Raw genomic sequence first — 21,104 nt, 5'->3', positions numbered from 1 at the left:
TCCACCACCCAGAGGAAGTTAGGTTTATTTTGGCTCATGTTTACAGTCCATAGTCAGCTGGCTCCAAGACTGGACATCGTGGCATAGAGGCATGGCAGAGGAAAAGTGGCTCAGCTTATTGCAGCTGGGAAGGGGAAGGTGAAGGGAGGGGCTGGGAAGGGGGGTGCACCCTTCCTGGTCACTCCCACAGTGACCTTCCTCTTTCTATCAGCCCTCCCCTCCTAACAGCAAATGAGCTGTAATGCCCCTGTAATCCAATCACATCCAAGAGCCCCGCCCACCTATGATCCCAAGAGGCTTTGGGGGCTGGGCATCTGGATCCAAACCATAGCACCTCCCATAGAGGGCCATGATTTCTCAGATAGCATTGTGTGGAATAAGGCTGAAGTAAATAAATAAGTTAAAAATAAGTGAGTTGATGGGGCCGGGGATTTAGCTCAGTGGTGCTGCTCCTGCTTTGCAAGTGCAAGGTCCTGAGTTTGATCCCCAGTACTGAAAAACAAAAAACAAAAACAGATTCTGGGAAAAAAAAAGCGAGTTGATTTAGGGAAAGGTTACAAAGTTTATAACTGTACAGTTAATAGGTTTATGGTAGGAAAAAGGCAGACTTTTCTGAAATCATTATTTTAAATCAGAGGTTATTAACTCTGGCTATGCATCAGAATCTCGTGGAATTAAAAAAAAATATGAACATCTAGACCTTCTCTCAGAGGTCTGGATTAATATATTAAAAAACGTACCTCTCCCCTCAAACCCTAGAGATCCTAATATGAAGCTAGGGTTGAAAACCTCTATCCTAAACCAATATATTCTTTGCCATGGATGATTTCCACCTCCCTTCCCACTATAGTTGAAAGTTATTTCTTATTATTGCTTCTCTTATTATGAAAATGTAAATACACGATAGGCATATTGATGTTAGAAAGCTTGAGGGCAGGAACCATGCCTAGTTTTATTCTGTTTACCAAGCAGCAGGAAGATCTGCCTGTGGCACGCTGTTCCAGTGCTGGGGCTGGTTGGAGCTGGGGCAAGGGCACCACTCTCACTGTGCTCATTTTGCTGTCGCTGAGGACATTGTGGCTGAGTGGCCAGGACATGGGGACTGGGAATTGGGAGATCTGAATTCCAGCCTTGGCTGGGCACTAGTTCACAACGTTGATTAGGTCCCCTCACCCTTTTGGGAGATGAAGAATTTGGCCCCGGCACCTCCTGCATGGACCTTTATCTTCTAATTGACCTTGACTACCAGGGCTTGGTCAGAAAAGGAAGGAAGCGGAGGTTACAGTGGGAGTTCCAAATAGCTGCTCCAAGAAGTGACTGGGCTTAGGAATGTTTTCCTTTGTCTGGTCAGGTAGGACAGAGCCCAGATCCGTGGCGATCCCACCTTTGCATTTCCATGGAAATCAAGGCCCACAGAAGGTAAGGATGGATGGGAGGGTGGGGCTGCCTGATGACCTTAGAGAATGACCTTGGGGTTTCAGACACAGTAAGAGAGAGAACCAGAGTTCAATTAAAGTTTTGATATCCATAAGAGTTGTGTAATTCCATAAGGTAAGAAGCTTCTGACGAGTGAAGGATTCTTTAGAAGTAAACGAACAAATATGTAGTTATATACCTCAAGGGTCACATAAACACAAAATCAGGTGTAGGACCTGGATGGAGGCCGTGGACTTGACTCTGGCTTGAATAGTAGTAATCATCAAGGGCCTGGGCTACTCAGCCACCTCCATCTTTAAATAGGGAAGTTAGAGACTGGAAATAGGGCTTGATGGGTCCGTAGAGACACTACCTAACATGGATCTGGTCAGTGTCCCATCCAGAACCTCTGGCCAATTAGAAACCTCAATTAGCTGAGAAAGAAATGATCTTTCTTGGCGGGGTATTTAGCTCAGTGGTGCCACCACCTGCTTCAAAAGCATAAGGCCCTGAGTTCGATCCCTGGTACAAAAAAAAAAAGAAATGATCTTCCTTGTGGGTAGACATTTTAGAAGCCCAGGGAATATGTAAAATTAAGTACACAGATGTTTAAGGAAGTCAAACTATAGTTTTAATATCTTTAAAGTAGTGGTGAATATATATTAGTTTTTATACACACAGTTTAAAAGAGAATTTGGCCTATTGGAATAATAAACCAAACTTAACATTCTACTTCAATGTTTGTACTTGAAGGATTGATTGATATTTGTGATTTTAAGTTAAAATCTTTCTAAGCTTACGTCTAGTGTGGATATTTAAAAGCATTTAAAATTGCCTTTTTTTGTATGCTGAATTTACTGAATCTATAAGAGTTACTTTTGTATCTGGGGAAGTTTTTCAGTCAGATAAAAATGCTTAAAAAGGAATCAAATATATTAAATTTATAAATGTCATTTAAAATGTTAAAGAGGTTTAATTAACTAAATGTATAAATGGGACTGAACATTAATCAAAAGTCTTCTCAAAGTGACTGTTAATGTTTGCTAGAGTTAAAAAAATTTGCTAGACTTTTAAATAGGATAATAAGATTCCTAAGCTGCTTTTAAAAGCTCAAGAAAGAGCTGTACATTTCTAAATCTATAAATTTAATAAATGAAATATTAATTTTGAAATTTAATATTGGGTTTTGAAACAGCCACTTATTGGAGTGGTCTTTTCTGTACACAAAAGCCACCACCCTCAAGGATATACAAATTTTCTTCTACCCAGTAAGTCTTAGTCAGTGTAGGAGGGAGGAGGGGAGGTGGGAACTGGAGAAAGGAAAAGAAGATTTTAGGGTTATGGGGTTGTCTTGTTCTCAAAGTCAGGCCAGTCAGTGTATTGCACTCAGTGCCAAGTTACTCGTCTTGTGGGCAGAGATTCATTCCCACACATGCTTACTGTGTAGGGTGTCAGAATCATGGAGGATGCTGCTTGGCACCTAAGAAAGTAGGTTGAGGCTCTGGACTCTGCCTTAGTTTGTTCCTGCTGCTATAATAAAACGTCTTAGACTGGGCAATTCATGAATGATAGACACTTCTTTCTCACAGCTCTGGAGGCTGGGAAGTTCAAGATCAAGGCACCAGCAGAGTCAGTGTCTGGTGAGGGGTTGCTCCCTGTATCCACAAAGGCGCCTTGTTGCTTCATCCTCACATGGTAGAAGAACAAAAAAGGAGCCAAAGAGATTCCTTTAACCCCACTCATGAAGTCAGAACCCTGGTGACTCAATTATCTGCCTCAGGCCTCATCTCTTAATACTCCTGCCCTGGGAATTTAGTTCAACATGGCTTTCAGAGGCACACATACAACCAAGACAGAGCAGCATCTAGTGGCCCCTTTCAGCAAGCCCTTCTAGTTGAGTTCTACTGTTCTGTGTGCTATTGTTATTCCTCAGATAATTTCCAGTGGACAAGAATAAAAACATTCTGAGGTAGATGCTAAGGTTTTCGTTTCCCAGAGAATTTTGTAACTGACAGCTAGTGGGAGTGTGCTTAAGTCAGAATTTTTATTTGCACCAATGGAAGCAGACTCTAGCTGATTTAATTAGAAATAGAGTGGTTGAAAAGTTACTTAGAGAACCACTGAGAAGATTGGGAATCCAGCTCATGCACAACATTAGTCAGAACCATGGTCAAAGACATGGCACAGAAAATGGTGAGAATTCTGCTTCCATCACTGAACATGAGAGGTTAAAGAGGAGTCCTTGGTGGTGGACATCACCCTTGGTATTGCTAGCACTGTGTCCCAGGAATGGCCACCAAGATTCTCTACTATTCTGCTTCTCTGCATTGCTATACTTGGAGAAAGGTCCCTGGTGGATGTGCCTGATTGGCCAAACTCATGTCATGTGCCTACTGGGAAAACTGGGAAAGAGAGGATGTGGCTTTTGGCTTCTGTGGTAGGGGGTGGGTGTGATTGTACTTGAGACTCAGAGTAGTGGTATGTTGGAAGCAGCCTGTGAGAGCTGCTTGTCAAAATTTTAGAGAGACAAAATTTAGCTATTATTGATAGCTACATCAAACACAGCTATTATTTAAAAGTAAGTTACAGATGTACTTGTTCCTATTTCTCCTGCGAAGTACAACTAAAATCTCTTTTTTATTTTTTTCTTTTGTTTTTCTGTTTTGTTGTTTGTTTTATTTATTTTTTTATATTTAAATTTTTTCCCCCATTAACTTTATTGGTACATTTTAGGTATGTAATACAGTTACATTCATCATAGGGATTTTGTACCATTACATGAGTCTCTTGGTTCTTATTTTTTTTCCCCTTCCCTTGCCCTCCCTTCACCCCCTCCACCCTTCCTTATTTGCAAAGACCTTGTTTCCGTTTTTTTCCTCTTCTCATATAAAATCTCTTTTTTATTATGTATAGAAGAAACACAGATTCTGAAAGGAAGAGAGAAAAAGGCAGACTAGCTAGAGAGCTTGGGGCCTGAGGAACACACAACATGTAGGTAAGTTCTTTGAGTTTTCTTTTTGACTTATATTTCTCAGACTTAGAGCTGAAGAAACTGACAACTCAGAAATGCCAATATGTGCATACACAAGGACAGAAAACAAAACAGCAACAAAACCCCAAACCCAATGAAAGTCTGTGCTCTCTAGCTAAAGGACCAGGAAAGGAGAAATATAGGAAGACAGAAAATTTAAAGACAGTAATTGCCAAATATCACATAAAAAACTGTGGACCCATTTTCACCTGAACCAACAAAGGTGAAGGTGGTATCCTAGACTTCTGATGTTGAGAGACTGTAACAGGCCACCCCAACACTCATGCTGGCCAAGTAGGGAGCCAGAACTTTCAGCCCTCTCCACAGCTCTCCCCCTTCCTCCTCCCCTTTGGATGGTGTCAGAGGAGGCCTTACAGAGAGTTAGATCTCTCACCATCAACAACAGTAAAAGACAGAGAGGGACATTAAAGAATGATAAGAGTCAACTCTTCAAGAAGACATAGTGATCATAAACATATATGTACCAAACAACAGAACTGCAAAACATTCAAAGAAAAAGTGAATTGACACAAAAAGAACAGAAAAATCACAATTATAACTGGAGACACAAACACTCCCTTCTCAACATTTAGTAGAGAAAATCAGCAAGGATCTAGAAGAAGTCATTGATATTATTAACCAGTAGGATTGAATTGACATTTATAGAATGTGAACCCAACAACATCAGATTATAGTTTGTATTTTAGGCCATACTTTTTCCTTCTTCTGCCATTTTGGCTCCCAAGGTCCATATCCTGGGCCCAAAAAACAAATTGGAATACAATTAAAAGAATGAAAATAATACAAAGTTTATTATCTGACCACAGTGGAATCAAACTAGAAATCAACAGCAGAAAAAATAACAGGAAAATCTTCAAACATTTGGGAACTAAACAACATGCTTTTAAATAATCCACAAGTCAAAAAGGAAGTCTCAATGGAAATAAGAAATTATTGAACTGAATGAAAATACAACTACAACATGTCATAATTTGTGGAACACAGCTTAAGTGATGCTGAGGGAAATGTTCATAGCCCTAAATGGTTACACTAGAGAAGAAGAAAAGTCTAAAATCAATAGTCTAAGCCTCATCTCCAGAACCTAGAGAAAGATTAGCAAGCTAAACTTGAAGGAAATGGAAGGAGGGAAATAATATAGATAAAAACATCAATCAATAAAATTAAAAACAGAAAATAGCAGAGAAAAATCAATGAAACAAAGACTCGTTTTTAAAAAGTCAATACAATTGAATTCCAACTAGTCATGATCAAAAAAAATCTACACCTAAACATATAATAGTCAAGATCCCAGAAACCCAACAGAAGAACAAAATCCTGCAGGCAGTTAGAGAAAAGAAACAAATCACCTACAAAGGAAAGTCCATCAGAATCATGGCAGATTTCTCAACACAAACCCTCAAATCAAGAAGAGCCTAGGGTGAAGTATTTCAAGCCCTAAAAGAAAATAACTTCCAACCTAGACTGTTGTATCTGGCAAAATTATCTTTCAAAATCAATGGGGAAATTAGATACTTCCATGACAAAGAACACCTGAGAAATTTCGTGAACACCAAACCAGCACTCCAAACAATTCTAAGCAATATCCTAGAAAAAGACAATGAAGGTCACAACTCCATGAGGCCCAACAGAGGGAAGCCACCAGGCCAGGTAAGAAACTAAAGGGAAAGGGGGGCGGGGTGGGGGAGAAATAAGAGCCAGCAACAGTAAAACATCATGACAAGGATGAGTCAATATCTATCAATTATAACTATCAATGTTAATGGCCTCAATTAACCAATCAAAAGAAATAGACTGACAGAATGGATTAAGAAGCAAAATCCAGCAATATGCTATATGCAAGAAACACACCTAACTCAAAAAGAAATTCATGGACTGAAAGTAAAAGGATGGAAAACAGTTCTCCAAGCAACAGGAACCCAGAAAAAAACAGGGGTAGCAATCTTATTTGCAGAAAAAGTAGATTTCAAACCAAAACTAATTAAGAGAGACAAAGATGGTCACTACATCCTTGTGAAGGGAACAATCCAAGAGGAAGAGATGACAATCCTAAATATATAAGCACCAAATATGAATGCCCCCAACTATACAAAACAAATATTAATGGACATGAAAAACCAAATAAGCACTAATACAATTGTAGTGGGGGACCTCAATACCCCACTATCACAAATAGACAGATCATCTAGACAAAAAATTAACAATGAAATTCTAGAACTGAACCAAGCTATTGAACAAATGGACTTAATAGATGTTTACAGAGTGTTCCACCCCACAAAATCAGAATACACATTCTTTTCAGCTGCACAGAGGTCATTCTCCAAAATAGACCACATGCTAGCTCATAGGACATGTCTAAGTAAATGTAAAAGAATTGAAATTACCCCCTGTATATTATCAGACCATAGTGCAATAAAATTGGAGATCAATAACATAAGAAACTGCAAAACTCCCACAAACACATGGAAATTGAATAACACCCTCCTGAACAACCAATGGGCCACAGAGGAAATTAAAGAAGAAATTAGACAACTTCTACAAGTAAATGATAATGCCAGTACAACATACAGGAATCTATGGGACACAATGAAAGCAGTTCTATGTGGAAAATTCATAGCAGTGAATGCCCATATTAGAAAACCAGAGAGAACTCAGATAAATAACCTAATGCAGAACCTCAAGCTGCTAGAAAAAGAAGAGCATAACAAACCCAAATCTCGTACAAGAGAGGAAATTATAAAGATCAGAGCAGAAATCAATGCAATGGAGACAAAGAGAATGGTACAAAAAATTAATGAATCAGAGTTGGTTTTTCAAAAGAATAAATAAAATCGATAAACCTTTAGCCAACCTTATCAAAAAAAGGAAAGAAAAGGCTCAAATCCATGCAATTAAGAATGAAAAAGGTGAAGTCACAACAGACCCAGCAGAAATCCAGAGGATCATTAATACCTACTTCAAGAACCTGTAATGTAATAAAATGGAAAACACAGAAAAAATGGACAGATTCCTAGACACATACAAATTGCCAAAGTTAAATGAAGAAGATATAGACATTCTAGGGCCAGGGATTTAGCTCAGTGGTGCCGCTGCCTGGCTTGCAAGTGCAAGGTCCTGAGTTCGATCCCTGGTACCAAAAAAAAAATAAATAAAAAGAAATTCTAAACACCCCAATTACAATGAGTAAAATTGAAAATGTAATAAAAAATTTACCAACAAAGAAAAACCCAGGTCCTGATGGCTTCACTGTTGAATTCTACAAGACATTTAAAGAAGAACTATTGCCATTACTTTTTAAACTCATCAAGGAAGTTGAAAGGGAAGCAAGGCTTCCAAATTCACTCCTGGAAGCAAGTGTTACTTTGATTCCAAAACCAGGGAAAGACCCAACCCAAAAAGAGAACTACAGGCCAATCTCCCTAATGAACATAGATGCAAAAATCCTCAACAAGATACTGGCAAACAGAATACAGAGGGTCATCAAGAAGATCATAACCCTGACCAAGTCAGATTTATCCCAGGGATGCAAGGATGGTTCAACATTTGTAAATCAATAAATGTAATACACTATATTAACAGAGTCAAGGACAAAAACCTTATGATCATTTCAATAGATTCAGAAAAAGCATTCGACAAAATCCAACACCCATTCATGACAAAAACCCTACAGAAAATTGGCATAGAAGGTCTTTATCTCAACCTGATTAAGGCTATCTATGAAAAACCAACAGCCAATATCATACTAAATGGTCAAAACCTGAAAACTTTCACGCTAAATCAGGAACAAGACAAGGATGCTCACTATCACCACTCCTGTTCAATATACTTCTGGAAACATTAGCCACAGCAATTAAAAAGAGAAAGAAATAAAAGGAATAAAGAAAGGAAAGGAAGAAGTTAAACTGTCATTATTTGCTGATGATATGATACTTCACATAGAAGACCCAAAAAACTCAGCCAAAACACTTCTAGACTTAATTGACAGATTCAGTAGAGTTGCTGCATATAAGGTCAACACTCAAAAAACAATAGCCTTCTTATACACAAATAGCAGACTCACTGAGAGAGAAATTAGGGAAACAATTCCTTTTACAATAGCATCCAAAAAAAGGAGAAATATCTAGGAATCAATCTAACAAAGGAAGCAAAAGACATCTACACTGAAAACTACAGCACTCTGAAAAAGGAGATCGAGGAGGATATAAGAAAATGGAAAGACATCCCTTGTTCCTGGGTAGGAAGAACCAATATAGTGAAAATGGCCATACTTCCCAAACTACTATATAGATTTAATGCAATGCTGATTGAAATTCCAACAATATACTTCACAGAACTAGAGAAAACAATCCAAAAATTCATTTGGAACCAGAAGAAACCTAGAATAGCAAAAGCAGTTCTAGGCAACAGAGACATGGCTGGGGGCATCACAATCCCCAACTTGAAACTATACTACAAAGCAACTGTGATAAAAACAGCATGGTACTGACAAAGAAACAGACCTGAGGATCAGTGGAATAGATTAGAAGATCCAGAAACAACTCCAGACTTACTCAGCCACCTCATCTTTGACAAAGGAGCCAACCACCCTCATTGGAGGAAAGATAGCCTCTTTAATAAATGGTGTTGGGAAAACTGGATTTCAACCTGCCAAAGATTAAAACTAGACCCATACCTATCACCATGCACTAAACTAAGATCTAAGTGGATTAAAGATCTAAATATTAAGACAGAAACACTAAACTTGCTGGAAGATAAGTTAGGTAGAACTCTTGAAGACATTGGCAAAGGAAAGGACTTTATGAACAAAACCTCTGTAACATGGGAACTAGCAGAAAGAATCAACAACTGGGACTTCATCTTATCAAAAAGCTTCTGCACTGCAAGAGAAATCACCAACAGAACTAAGAGACAACCTGCAATATGGGAAAAAATTTTTACCAGCTGTTCCACGGACAAAGGTCTACTATCTAGAATATATAAAGAACTCAAAAACATCAGTATCCCAAATATAAAGACCCAATTCAAAAATGGGCATCTGAAATGAACAGACACTTCTCAGACAAAGAAGTAAAAGCAGCAAATAAATATATGGAAAAAATGTTCAACATCACTGGTCATTTGAGAGATGCAGATGGAAACAACAGTGACATTCCACCTCACCCCAGAAAGAATGGCTGCTATCAAGATATCAACCAATAACAAATGCTGGCGGGGGTGTGGGGAGAAAGGAACCTGTCTCCATTGTTGGTGGGAGTGTAGACTGGTGCAATCACTATGGAAATCAGTATGGAGAAACCTCAAAGAACTAGGGCTAGAGGTCCCATTTGACCCAGCTATTCCCCTGCTGGATGTCTTCCCAAAAGAATTAAAAGAATCATACCACAGCGATATAGGTGCATGCATGTTTATAGTGGCACAGTTTGTAATAGCTGAAGCTTGGAAACAGCCCCAGTGCCCATCAACTGGAAACTGGATAAAGATGTGGTTTTTTTTTTTTTTGAGTAAAATGGAGTACTACTCAGCCATAAAGAATGAGAAACTAGTCATTTATAGCTAAATGGATGCATATTGAGGCCATACTCTTAAGTGAAATAAATAGGACACACATGTGTAAATACAAAATCGTTTCTCTAGTGTGAGAAACTGAAAGTGTAAATAAGGATTAAAATGATTAAAATGAATAATTGGTGATTTGAAATAGGAAGAAAAGGTCCAAAGGGATAGGGGTGGTTTGAGGGGAAGGGGAAAGGAAAGAAGGGAAAGGAAAAATTATGAGAAAGGAAAAAAAATGGAAACAAAATCTATGTAAATAGGGAAGGGTGGAGGGGGTGAAGGGTGCACAGGTAATGGGGAAAAAACAAAAACCAAGATACATCATGTACAGGTACAAGCACTCAATGATAAATGTAAACGTATTGTATACCTAAAATGTACCAATAAAAGAATTTAAAGAAAAAAAATAACTTGCTCAATACTCTGCTATAACAAACACAGAACTGAGGTCAAAATTCTAGGATTTTAGCTTACCCAATACTATCTCCCTAACTGAATGGTTGAATTCTGACTTGTAGAGATGTAGGAATGAAGGCAGAAATGAATAGAATAAACACAGAGAAGGATTCAGAAAATATTAGGTGTACATTTAAGAAGAGCAATAAGCTCACTCTGGCTGGAACTTAGATTGTCTTGAAGGGCACTAGCTGAAAAGTTAGGGAATGAAATTTAGCCCTGGCTCCTTGTATCTTTAAATTCTTCAATTCTTCATAAGATTAAATTCTATTCTTTAAGTAAATGTGAGTCATAGAACTTAAGTGACAAGAAGACTGACTTATGAAGTTATAATTATGAAACAGAAGATTGTTTGGGTTAATTCACTATTATAATGGTTCAGTTAAAGACCTAAATCAAGATAAAGACTGTTAGGATCAGAGGATATAGTGCAACCAAGATATAATTAACTCAAAGCCTTGGCCAACAAAGTAGTTCTATAAGAGAAGAAAGAAATATACATAGAAAAACAAACCAAGGGTCTCCTGTTTAGTTCCTGGAAGGGTCATTTTAAGTCACTTATTTTTCTAGTTATGATTAAAAAATTACTTAGTATTTCTATATGCTAGATGATGATCAAATTATGCTATTTTCTACAAATAATTTAACAGATCAATTGTATCCATTTTCTTCTTTGCAAAGATAAAGATGAAAGAATGAGTTTACTAAACCATAATATAATGTGTCACATCTTGGTATTTATTTACTTATTTTTGACTAATCTACAACCATAAATGCAAATCTTAAAATTTCTATGTAGCATGATTTCTTTTTAGAATGGTATCTTCTTAGCCTAGTATCAAAATCAGAAGTTACATAAAACTGGCATCTAGTGATGCATGTTTAAGTGTTTTAAAATTTACACATGTGCACATGTGTGTTCAAGCACACACACACACACACACACACACACACAGAGTCAATACAATTGACAAAATGCTATATGTTAAATACTCCCCAAAGATCTATATGCTAAAGTCTTGGTCACAAGTTGGTGATGCCACTGGGAAGTGGTAGAACCTTTAGGAGGTGGGGCTTGATGGAAGGAAGGTAGGTTATTGGGGTCAAGCTATTGAAAAGGATATTGGGACCTCAGTCCCTTCCTATATCTCTCTTTTGGTTTCCTAGCTGTCATGAGGTGAACAGGTTTCATCCACTATGTGCCATGATGTACTGTCTTTCCACCAACTCAGAAGCAACAGAGCCAACTGACCATGGACTGAAACCTCTGAAACTATGAGCCAAAATAAACTTTTCATCCTTTAAGTTGATTTTCTCAGGTATTTTGTCACGATAATGACAGGCTGATGAATACATAAACTTATAGCAAGACTATCAAAGAAACAAAGAGAAGACACAAATTACCAGTATTAGGAATTAAAAGGCATATCGTTACAAACCCTGAGTACATCAAAGGACTAATAAGGAGAATTATGAAAAGTCTCTATACACAAATATTACAACCTAGATGAAATGGACCATTTCTCAAAAAATACAAACTACCACAACTTACCTAAAATAAAAGAGATACTTTAAATAGCTGATCAAGGGAATGATCAAGGGAATTAATGATCAAGGGAATTAAGTTTCTTAATTTAAAAATTCCCCTGAAAGAAAGCTCCAGGACTGTATGGCTTTGTCGGTGAGTCTTCTAAAAATTTAAGTAAGGATTAATACCAATTCTACACAGTCTCATCCAGAAAATAGAAGAGGAGGAAACTCATAATTTTATGAAACTAGTATTACCAGGATTAGACAGAATAGCTGAATAAATCAGTATTAAAGTGATCAGAGTTCAGAGAAGATAAAAATAATAAGATTAAAAAAAGATTAAAAAAATAAGAAAAGCAAATCAAAGACCAGTATCTATCTTGGGTACAGATATAAGAAATCTTTAAGAAAATATTAGCAAATACAAATCAGCAATTTATAAAAAGAATAATATACCACGATGAACTGTTTTATTCAAGAGATGCAAAGTTCCTTCAATATTAACAAATCACTTAACCTATATGAACCTATATTAAAGAAAAGCCCTGCATATCATATTGACATGGAAAGAACATTTGACAAAATTCAGCATATATTCATGACAAAAACTCAGAAAAATAAAAATGGGAATTTCCTGAACTTGATAAAAGACCTATAAAAATATACAGTTAACATTATACCTAATGGTGAGAAATTGAGTGTATTCCTTCTACAATTGGGAAGGCATCTGCTCTCAACACAGTCAGGATGTTCTGGCCAGTGAAATGGGCAAGAAATGGAAATAAAAGGTGTATAGATTGGAAATAAAATCATCTCTGTTTGCAGATGAGATGACTGCCTATGTAGAAACTCTAAGGAGCGCTCTGTGGGCCGCTCCTGGTATTGTTGGGCTGGGGTGGGCTGTGCTGGGCTGAGCAGGTCATGACAAAGTCTGCCTGAACAGATAAGCTTTGAGCGGGAAAGCTACTCTCCTCTGGCCAAGCCTTGAGAGCCAAGCCAGACCTTCCAGTGAGCCACAGGCTTTGGCATCTGAAGAGCAGTGCTAGGGGCTGAACCTAGAACCCAGAATAGAGTAGGTGGAAACTTTCACACTGAGACATGCCCACAAACCCCAGGGCACATCACAAAGAGAAAGCCACTTACTAAAAAAAGACACCCCCACCATGCAAGTGGTCGAGACACCCTTCCCAAATGATTTGTCAACCTTAACACAGAAGCACGACTAAAATGAGAAAACAAGACAACAAGATACCTGCAAAACAACAGAACTCCCAAAAGCTGATCCCACAGATACTGAAGTGAATGCAATTCCAGAAAAGTTGTTTAAAAAATCCCTGATAGTTAAAACGATTAATGAGATGAAAGAAAAGACAAATAAGTAGCTGAATAAATCAGTTTTAAAGTGATCAGAGTTCAGAGAAGATAAAAATAAGCAGCTGAATGAATGAAGGAAGATAGTGTAGGAATGAAAGATTACTTCAGTAAAGAGATAAGAGGTTACGAAAAAGAACCAAGCAGAAATGCTGGAAATGAACATCTCAAAAGTCAAATAAAAAAACTCAAGTGAATGTCTCAGCAGTAGGCAAGAATCAGAAGAAAGAATATCAGGATTTGAAGATGAGGTGGGTGTACTGGAACATTCAGGCAGTGTCAAAGAAAACAAAAGAATAAGAAACAGTGAACAGATTATTAAATAGCTCTTGGATAAATCTAAAAGAAAAAATTTAAGACTCATTGGCATAGAGAAAGGCAAGGGAATATAGGCTAAAGGCATAAAATATTCTATTCACTGAAATTATTGCAGGAAATTTCTCATACCTGGCGAATGAGAAAGAGCCAAGTAAAGGAGGCGTTTAGAATCCAAAATAGACATGACCAAAAAAGAACCACTCCACAACATAATCAAAATGCCAGAAATTCAGAACAAATTAAAATATTGAAAGCTATTAGAGAGAAGTGCAAATTACTTGTAAAGGGAAACCCATCAAAATGACAGCAGATTTCTCAACAGAAACCATAAAGGCCAAGAGGGCCTGGAATGAAGTTTGTCAAGCCCTAGAAGAATATGATTGTCAACCTAGAATACAACGTCCTGCAAAGCTGTATTTTAACATCAAGTGTAAAATAAATACATTACATGATGTGTATTAACTAAAGAAATTCATGGCCACTAGCTTGTATTAGAGGAAATACAAGTACTGAAGGGAATCCTAAAGAGGGATGGTGAAGCAAACAAACATTACCAAGTCAAAGAAAAGAAAAACATGGAAGAATGGATAAATTCCTAGACACATATGCCCTATCTAAATTTAACCAAGAAGGTACAATAAACCTAAATAGATAAATAGTATGCAATTAGATTGATGCAATCATTAAAACTCTACCAAATAAGAAAAGTGCAGGATTTACTGATGATTTACTGCTGAATTTTATCAGACCTTTAGAGAAGAACTAACACCAAGGCACCTCAAACTTTTCTATGTAATAGAAAGGGAAGGAATGCTTCCAAATTCATTCCATGAAGCCAGCCTTACTGTAATACCAAAATCAGGTAAGGTTGCAACAACAACAACAACGAAGAAAACTGTAGACTAATATCCTTGATGAACATAGATACAGAAATCTTCAATAAGATCTTTGCAAACAGAACTCAACACATTAAAAAGATCATATGCTATGGCCAAATTGATTTCATCCCAAGGATGGAAGTATGGTTCAATATACATATATGAATAAATGTAATATACTATATCACATAAATAGAATCAAGGATTAAAAAAATCAAATGATTTCTCATTAAATGTAGAAAATTCCTTTGATAAAATCCAATATTGTTTCATGAAAAAAACCCTGATGAAGGTCCGGGGATTTTGCTCAGTGGTTCCACTGCCTGCCCTGTAAGCGCAAGGACCAAAGTTCGATCCCTGGTGCCAAAAAACCCCTCCCAAACAAACAAACAAAAAACCCTGATGAAAATAGATACAGAAGAATCTTAGCTGGGCATGATGGCACACACCTGCAACCCCACCACTCTGGGAGGCTGAGGCGGAAGAATCACTACTATGAGCCTAGCTCTAAAGAAGAACAAAATCATGTCATTTGTAGGAAAATGGATGGGACTGGAGCCTTTTTTTTTTATACTGGGAATTGAACCCAGGGCCGTCACTACATCCCCATCAGTTACATCTTCAGTCCTTCTTTTTAATTTTTATTTTTGAGACAGGGTTTCCCTAAGTCACTAAGTCACCTCAACTGGGCCTGAACTCATGATCCTCTTGCTTCACCTTCCCAGGGTGCTGGGATTATAGTTGTGTGCTATCATGCCTGATTTTTGAGACCAGTGAAATAACGGAAATAAGCCAGACTTAGAAAGATAAGTACCACATATTTTCTCTTACATGAGAAATGTATAAACTAACAAACAAACAGATAAAGGGAGATGACAGGACTCTGGGAAGTATACTTTTGGAGATGGGGAAGGGATCAGCAGGAAGTGGGGGGAAGAGTCAGGGGGTAATTGGGATCAAAGATGATCAAGATATGTTAAATGCATGTACTAATTTCCTCAAAACCCCACGACTACTGAAAAAAGAAAAAAGAAACACTAAGGAATCTATGAAAATTAAAACAAAAACACAACACTCATGGCTGGCAGTGTAGCTCAGTGGCAGAGCATTGCTTAACATACACAAGGGCCTGGCTTTGGTCCCAGCACCAAAAACCAAGAAAAAAATACCAAAAATATAACAAACACAAAACTCAAAAAATCAAAACTCTAAACCTTCTAGAACTAATAACCAAGTTCAAGACAATCACAGGATATAAGATAAACATAAAAATGAACTGTATTTCTACATTATAGCAATAATCACATGATTACCAAAATTAAAACTATAATATCATTTATAGCCACTTAAAAATATTAACTACTAGGGTGGAGTGGCACATGCCTGTAATCCCAGCATTCTGGGTGGCTGAGCCAGGTGGTTCATAAGTTTGAGTCCAGCAGGGGCCACTTAGTGACTTGGTGAGACCCTGTCTCAAAATCAAAAAAGACTGGGGATGTAACTCAGTGGGAAGGCTCTGGGTTCAAGTCCTAGTACCACAAAAACAAAAACAATCCCCCTCCCAACAATAACAACAGCAGCAGCAACAACAAACTTAGGTGTAAATGTAATGTGCATGGTTTATATGCTGAAACTGCACAATGTTGATGAAAGAAATAAAATATCTAAATATATAGAGCAATGTCATGTTCATGAATTGGAAGTGTCAACATCATAAAGCTACCTTAAACTGATATATAAGTTCGATGCAATTTTTTCTCAAAATCTAAGCAAGATTTTCTGGTTAACACTGACAAGATTGTTCTAAAATATATATGGAAAAGCATAGAACTAGAATGGCCAAGATAATATGAAAAAGGAGAATAAAGTAAGATGAATCAGTCTACCTGATTTCAAGTTTTATTACATAGTTTCAGTAATGAAGACCATGGTGTGGGTGAAGGGATGGGCATATCAGTAAATGGAGCAGAGTAGAGAATTCAGAAATGGACACACACAAATACACTCCACTGATTTTTGGTAAAAGGTACAAAAATAATTCATTGAAGAAAAGACAGCCCTTTTCAACAAATGATAGAACAATAGGACATTCATAGACAAAACTAAAATAAGAACAAAAAACACTACTGTAAGTCTTATATCTTTTTTTTTTTTTTGTACTGGGGCTCAAACTCAGGTCCTTGAGCTTGAGCAGCAGGTGATGAAACCACTGAGCTAAATCCCTGGCCCAGTCTTACATCTTATAGAAAAATTAACTCAAAATGTACCACAGACTTGAATGTAAAACTTAAAACTATAAAATTCTTAGAAGAATGGGAGAAAATTTTGGGTCTAGGCTAGGGAAAGAGTTCTTAAACTTGACAATGAAAATATGAATCATTAATAGAAAAGTTGATAAATTGTACTTCATAAAAATTTAAACATTTTGGGGGGCCGGGGATTTAGCTCAGTGGTTTTGCCACCTGCTGCGCAAGCGCAAGGACCCAAGTTCGATCCCCCGTACCAAAAAAAATTTAAACATTTTACTCTGCAAATGACCTTGTTAAGAGGAGGAAAAGGTGAGTTACAGATTAGAGAAAATGTCTGCAAACAACAATATTACAAAAGTAATATTACAACATTTCTCATATACTTATCAAAAGACTAGTATCTAGACTACTAAATAATTTCCAAAATTCAACTTCAAAAAACTAAGCAATGCAATTTATAAATGGGCAAAAATATATGAAAAAACATTTCATGGAAGAGGATAAGCAGGTGGTGAACAAGCTCCTGGAAAGATGGTCAATCTTATTATCCATTAAGGAAATGCAAATTAAAACTGCAATGAGATATCACTACACATCTGTCAGAATGAAAAAAAAAGTAACAACACCAAATTCTGGCTTGGATGTGGAGAAACTGGATTGCTCATACATTACAGTGGGAAAACAAATGGGACAGCCACCCTGGAAAACAGTTTGGCACTGTCTCAGAAACCTAAACATGCAGATATCATATTACAATGGTACATTCATAACTGTGTCTTCCAGCACAACACACAATGCCTAAATCTTTGGAAATGGCCTATTTCCCATCAACAAATGAATAGATAAAGAAAATGTGGTATATATACCCAAAGAAGTACTCAGCCATGAAAAGGATACATTTGAGTCATTTGTAGGAAAATGGATGCACCATGAGACCATAATGCTAAGTGAAATCAGACATAGAAGGTTAAATATCACAGTTTTTCATTCCTAAGAAGCCCAAAGTATAAATAAAGAGCAAAATGAAACACAGATGATAAGAAACAGGGAGGTAGACCTTTTGCAGATGAGAAGGGGATTCAAGGGTGAAGGTATAGGAGAGAGAGGGAAGGGGAAAGGGAAATAAAGAGGATTGAGAGATGTATATATACTAACTCTCCATCATGGAGATTGTTATGGTTTATGTCTAGATGTTCCCCTGAAGTCTCATGTGCTCATAGGTGAGGATTTTGGGAGATGATTGGATCCTGGGGACATAGTACTCATCAGTGAATTAGTCCACATTAGCTAAATGTGATATTGGGAGGGGAAGCCTGGTCCCAAGGGGTGGGCCACTGGGGGCGTGGCCTGAAGGGTCTCCCTCCCTCCCTCCTCTCTTGATCCCTCTCTTCTTCCCACTGCCATGCCATGAGATATTTCTCCTCCCCACCGTGCTGCCCTACCTTCGAGCCAGCCAATTTTGGACTGAATCCTCTACAAAATGTGAGCCAAAATAAACCTCTCCTCCTTCAACTTGTGGATATCAAGTATTTGTCCCAGCAAAGAGAAAGTGACTAAGACAGAGATATTCATTATGGATCATAAACATGTACTACTAAAACAAAAACAAAAACAAAAACCTTAGACATGCAGCTACCATATGACCCAGCAATTGCACTCTTGGGCATTTGTCCAGAGAAATGAAAAATTATCTTCACACAAAGATTTATAAACAACTACTTATAGCAATTCAATTTGCAATAGGCAAAACCAGAAACAATTCCTATGTCCTTCTATGGTAAACGGTTAAACAAACCAGAAAATTAGCGAGCAGTGAAAGAGGATGAACTTTTGATACACACAACATGAAAACCTGTGTATATCCCCAGAAAATAATGGCAAATGGGAAAAACCAATCCCAAAAGGTCACACACTGTCTGATTCTATTTATATAATATTCTTATAATGACAAAATTTTAGAAATAGAGAAGTTTCCAGGGGTTAAAGAGTAGGTATGAGTAGGAAGGAAGATGGTGGCAACCTGGGACATCCTGATTGTGATAAAAATGTCCTGTCACTTGACGGTGGATGTCAACGTTCTGTTATTTGTGATATTAATCTCAAAATAAAGTCAAAGCTTGAATTTTAAAAGTAAAAAAATTATATAAACACACAGGTAACTATATTAAAAATGGCAGTATAGGGGCCGGGAATTTAGCTCAGTGGTTTCACCGCCTGCTGTGCAAGTGCAAGGACCTGAGTTCAATTCCCGGTACCAAAAAAAAAAAAATGGGGGTATTAAATACTCAAAATTCATCATTTCCTAATTATGTTATTACTTTTGTCATTGTCTATTCCCTTGAAGTTACTTAAGCTTTTTGTATCTGTGTAGTCAACATGTTCTCTAATGATGTGAACGTCTCTTCCCAATCCTACAGTCAGTAACATCGCATTGATAGTGAGAAATTGGCCTTAATGGGATTATTAACATCACAGAAAAGAGCAGATAGTGCAAATTAGGTCTCTTCTCCCTTTGGAACAGGTTGTTCAACTTTTACCAGAACACCACTGCTGACAAGGTAGGGGCCCTCTCACACATAGGAAGTGGTTTTAGGTACTCAGTCACCCCCTCCCCTAATTAACAGATGTTCGTCAGAAAATAGAAAATGTCACAGATCAGTTGTCAGAGGAGAAGGAATTGAGGCTCTCCCTAAGGCTATTCTCTTGCTACTTGTGGTTTGCGGTTGAAGGGGTGCTGGGAAAATGGTGTCTTGACTGTTTATAATCTCATTTTCTGAGTATTCAGCAGAGAGATGGGAAGACAGCAGGATTATAAAAATAAAAGCCTTCACATTCTCAGATCTGTTTATTTTCCCCTTGGGCAATGTAGGGCAATGTCCTTTGTGCTCTCTCTCTCTCCATCAAATTTTGATCCTTTCGTTAGCACCCTGGCTGAGAGTCCATACAGGCAGCTATTGGCTTCACTCTTCTACTCAGCCTTGGTCAGAGAAAGGATGAGAATGGAAGAGTTGGGTCCCTGAATAGGGCTGTGATCAACCACCCCATCCCCTAAGGAAGGTGTAATTAGTCCAAAGGGCGGAAATGAATCCCCAAGGCGGAATATGAACACTGGGTGGAAGGGCTTCTCTTTGTTCTCCAGGGCTGCCACATGGTGCTGGAAGCTTCTGTGGTACCTGTCACATGGACAGCACCTCTGTGCAGCCCGAGTGGGGCCAAAGGAGAGCTAAGTGCAGAAGAGATACAGATACACAGGGCCCTGTTAGGGCTGAGTCCCTGGGAACTCCTGAGTCCCTGGTTCTTCCTAGCTAAATTCCAGTTTGTCTTTCCTAAGTTGTCCTTCCTAGCCAAACTCTATTTTTAGCCTAAGCAAATTCCAGTTGAGTTTTTTGGTACATGGAGCTGAAAAAATTCCAGATAAACACATACTCCCCTGTTCTCTACAGCTTTTCTCCCTCCTCTGATTCTCTTCCACTTGGAAACTGTATATGAGGTCTATAACTGCTAGTCCCAGCCTAAAACCATGGGATGTTGTCTTTGCCCCTAGAGATCTGGTTAGCTTAAAAACAAGATTCAGGGGTCCCCTGAGAAGCTGAATTTCTCCTCTGAGTGTCTTTGGATGCTGCACCCAGCCATCTAGTTGAGTCAGAACCAGGGTAACAGCACAATTCTGCCTTTTTATAGCCTGAAAGACACATTTGGGCAGAAATACACTTTTTTTCAATGTAGAAGAAACTCACCAAAACCAAGCCAAATGGTTTTGAGAAACATTTTGTGAGGGTAAACTGATTGGGTGCTAAGACACCTCCGTCTTTGGCTCCCCTATTCCCTGATTTATTTTGGCATCAGAACGTCTGTAGTGCCACCTTCCAGCCACATGTTAATTTTTTTTTTTTTTTGTCTACACAAGGGTATAAACTGCATATGGTTTCTTTCAATTAGCTTAATTGTTTTTGGTATTTAATAGCTAATTGTCTTAATTAGCTTCCACAGCACAACAATGCTGACAATGGTAATGACTACATCTTATCCATATGGTTACAGAAGACAGATGACTCAATTTCCTATCCTTAGGCTGTGTGAGTCCCAGGAGGACAGGACAGATGTGAGAGGAGAAGATGGAAGTCCTCGAGAGAGCCGACCTGGCCTTGAATGCAAAAACCTGAATATTAAGGATAAAAGAGGAGGCGATAGACAGAGAAATAAAACTGGAGAATGAAGGATTTATGGAGGGCTTAAGTCATCTATTTTCTTAATGTAGATACCATGGAGTGATGCTGGGTGAAT

The 21,104-nt window shown here is 37.9% G+C and overlaps 1 long non-coding RNA gene across 1 annotated transcript; it reads left to right on the top strand.

Annotated features, from left to right (window-relative positions):
- Window positions 1-931: 931 nt before the first annotated feature.
- On the top strand, window positions 932-20,869 carry LOC106007760 (uncharacterized). Its single transcript, XR_001182337.3, has 3 exons — window positions 932-1,419; window positions 4,330-4,411; window positions 11,642-20,869. It is a non-coding gene; the product is annotated as an uncharacterized LOC106007760 (long non-coding RNA).
- Window positions 20,870-21,104: the final 235 nt, after the last annotated feature.

This window comes from Heterocephalus glaber, unplaced genomic scaffold, assembly GCF_053883595.1.
Source record: "Heterocephalus glaber isolate CG9 unplaced genomic scaffold, H.glaber_assembly_v1.0 deba00000621, whole genome shotgun sequence".
In the NCBI taxonomy this organism is placed as follows: Eukaryota; Metazoa; Chordata; class Mammalia; order Rodentia; family Bathyergidae; genus Heterocephalus; species Heterocephalus glaber.
This window is presented reverse-complemented; position numbering and strand designations above follow the sequence as displayed.